Below are 3,462 nucleotides of genomic sequence, written 5' to 3' on the forward strand. Positions count from 1 at the left end.
GTTATGGTGTTGCAGTAGACTATTCAAAGTACAATGGACTGCCAAAAGAACAAATAGATCTGTGTTGGAAGAAGTATAGCCAGAGTGCTCCTTGGAAAGCAGGATGGCCAGACTTTGTCTTTTATACTTCAGACTTTTTGTAAGGAGGAATCAATCACAGCAAAAGGACGTCATGTTTAGTAAAGTAGAGGGTCAGAGAAAAAGAGGAAGACCCCCAACGAAATGGATTGTCACAGTGGAGACATCAGTGGGCTCAAAAGTAGCAACGATAGTGAGGTTGGCCCAGGATCAGGCAGTGTTTCCTTCTGTTGTGCATAAGGTCGCTATGAGTCACTATCAACTCAATGCCAATTAACAACAGCATATCTGAAAAATACTTTGTTCTCTCATAGATTTAGTATATGGTTTTTGAGTCCTCTGCTAACTCACATTATATTTCAGAAAGGTCATCTAAAACTTGGACCCATCTAGCTGGAAGATACTATTTACTAACAATCATCAGTTTTATTACTTAAAAACAAAAATGAGCTAAAAGGGACAGGGAAACTAGACTTCTGGAATATGAACAAATAGAGCACAACCAAAATAAAGAAAATATTGACATATAGAGAAAAATGTAATGAATGTCACTTCTGACAAGATTGTCAAATGGGAACTCAACTTGCTATGTAAACTTTCATAAAAAACTCAATAAAGTAATAAAATTTATCTATAAACCAAAAGAAAGCCAATAAAATAGTTCATAATACTAATACTAAGATTAATTTTAGAATAATTATTAAATGAAAATGGTGGTGATCTATATGAAATTATATAGTCATATGTGTATGTAGTCACAAATGAGTAAAATAAAATTCTATTTCCAATTTTTCCTAATTAAGTAACTGGTGGGAACATAGCTAGTGATGAATAAGAACTTTCTGTTGTTAAAATCTGCTCCATATTCGTATTTTTCTTTTACCTAATATCTGTGTGCTTTACACAAATAAGGAACTTTTCTTTGTGTCTTACAGTTTGAAAGTAGACAACGTCCTAAAGACACCACATGTTTGTTTGTAGCTATTTATCCAATCTTCATAAAATACTTTAGACGACTCATTCAAGTAAAAGCTAAATGAAGGGTCATTATCACGTCTTCACTGAAGGTGCGTTACTTCAGGGTTGAGTTCTGCACAATCGAAGTCTGTTGTTTGGTACTAGTCTCAGTAAATCAACCTTTTGATTCTGTGTAGCAATTCAACATTCTGTCTCTTTCTGAGAAATATGAATCTGTTGCTCCTGTGTCATGCTCCCACCAAATTTGGGGTCAAAAAATAGCAAATCCTCAATCTTACGTATCATACTCTTTATTTAAGGTGAATCGCTGCAATCTCACTAAAGGGTTATCACATAGGACAGGCTCAGTTCTAGGTATAAAGAGGGTCTCAGCAATTTTCTCAAGGAATCCTCTGTTCTGATGTTCCAGTTTTTCTGGCTTTTTTTTTTTTTTTCTTTCCCACTTTAATTTGAATTTGAATTCTGCTGCACATTTTCCTCCCATTCTTTCTGGGACCATCTAATGTGGCCCTGATCAGAATGGTCAGTGTTTGTAGCTAGGTACCGTCTATTACTTCTTGTCTCATGTTAGATGAAGTTGTGACTCAGGCAGGTTTGTTTCTTCTCTTAGCTCTTGGTTATTTTCTTACTGTTTTGTTTCTGATAAGAATAGACCTGAAGTTGTCTCTTCCAGAATCACAAATCCTGCATATTCTTCTAGGGACACATTCTCATTGCATGTGGATTGCAATCAGGATAATTAAAAACCTCACAATATTTGTTTGGTCTTATGGGATTTGCTAATGGGGAGAAGTAACTAGGTTCAGGTGTTTTAGCAGGAGAGGCATATCATTTACATGCTACTAAACATCGAGGTATTAACTGTTCTTACAAAAATGGTCATAAAATTGTATTGTTTTTTCCTTACAAATAACATTGTCTAGCATACACTGCTTAATTGGTGGTCATGATCAAATTGATTTGAAATTACTGTTAAATTAGCAGAGTGCCAGGTGATGCCATTAGGCTTCTAGTAATTTATTAAACAATTGCAGGTGTCAACACAATTTTTATGTATCTTGTACGTTCTTAACAATTTAGTACCTTACTAATGAATACTATAAACATGGATATAATAGAAAACAATGCTGTGGGTTCTTACATGGTTAGTTTGACTTAGTTAAGGCAGTGCTATAGGTTGGCCCACAGTACAAAAAAAGAGTTCAGACTCTGGTTTTACAACCAACGAACGTGTGTTCTACACAGGGAGAAAAGGGCTCCACTTCAAGTGTGGAAAACATTCATTTCCCTGTCTTGATGTTGGAGCATTTGGCTGCCTCTCATCCATTTTTTGGGCTGACTTGTATTTATTTACTTGATGCCATTAGCCAAGGTAACTCTTTTTTTTTTTTTTTTTTTTTTTCATGTTATTTTAAACTTAATTTACTCCTGAGCCATAAGGTTTTGTTTCTTCAGTTTCTTCTGAGATACCTTTTTCTTCTGTGCAACCTCCTCTTCTGGTTTAGGAACGATTTGCTCCTTTTCAGTGAGGATCATCTCAATATGGCAGGGGGAACTCATGTAGGGGTTGACCCGACCATGAGCTCTGTAAGTTTGGCTGCGCATCTTGGGAGCTTTGTTGACCTGGATATGCTCAATGACCAGAGAATCCACATCTACACCAAAAAAAGTTCAGAATTGCTCTCTGCATTTTTAAGCATGAGCAGCAAAAATTCAGTGCTCTTTTTGGGCCACCAACCCTGTGTCCAACCCCACTATTTGGCCTAGGCACACCTACCAATGCCACCATTGTAATGTCGGAATGGTACACATTGCTTCTGCAAAGTGACATCTTTAAGACACTTGGTGGCTTTCCAGATATGCATACCCTTGGTGGCCTGGGCAGTCTCACAGGTGTTCTTAAAATGGACCCAGAGATTTGAACCTCTGGAGTTGCATGATTTTGTGGGGTTTTCTGGGTCATGTGAGTAGTGAACCATTTTGTGAGATTACCTCAGGCCACTTGTGGGAAGAGTAGCTAAGGCAACTCTTATACTTCCGACACAAGAATTTGCTTATATCCTGTATTACTTGGTATAATTCACTCATCCAATAGACAATGATTAAACAAGCAAAAAGAACAAAAACAACAAAAAAATAATGCACTGTCATTGAGTCAATTCTAACTTACAGCGACTCTATAGGATAGGCTAGAATTGCCCCTTAGGGCTCCTCAGGAAGTAAGTCTTTATGAAAGCAGATTGCAACATCTTTTTCCATCAAAGAAACCAGTAAGATCCAACCACCAATCTTTAGATTAGCAGTTGAGTGTTTGCAACACCAGTGTTCCCTCTACAATAAATTCTTACTATAAATGTGTCCCCAGCTGCTCCTTGGAAACCCTGTACATGGTTGCTATGAGTTGAA

General features: G+C 37.0%; 1 pseudogene; it reads right to left on the reverse strand.

Annotated features, from left to right (window-relative positions):
* LOC102816690 overlaps window positions 1-2,921 on the reverse strand; it is a 175,283-nt pseudogene extending 172,362 nt beyond the window's left edge.
* Between the last annotated feature and the right edge of the window lie 541 nt (window positions 2,922-3,462).

The sequence above is a fragment of the Chrysochloris asiatica genome, unplaced genomic scaffold (assembly GCF_000296735.1).
Source record: "Chrysochloris asiatica unplaced genomic scaffold, ChrAsi1.0 scaffold00264, whole genome shotgun sequence".
Taxonomy (NCBI): Eukaryota; Metazoa; Chordata; class Mammalia; order Afrosoricida; family Chrysochloridae; genus Chrysochloris; species Chrysochloris asiatica.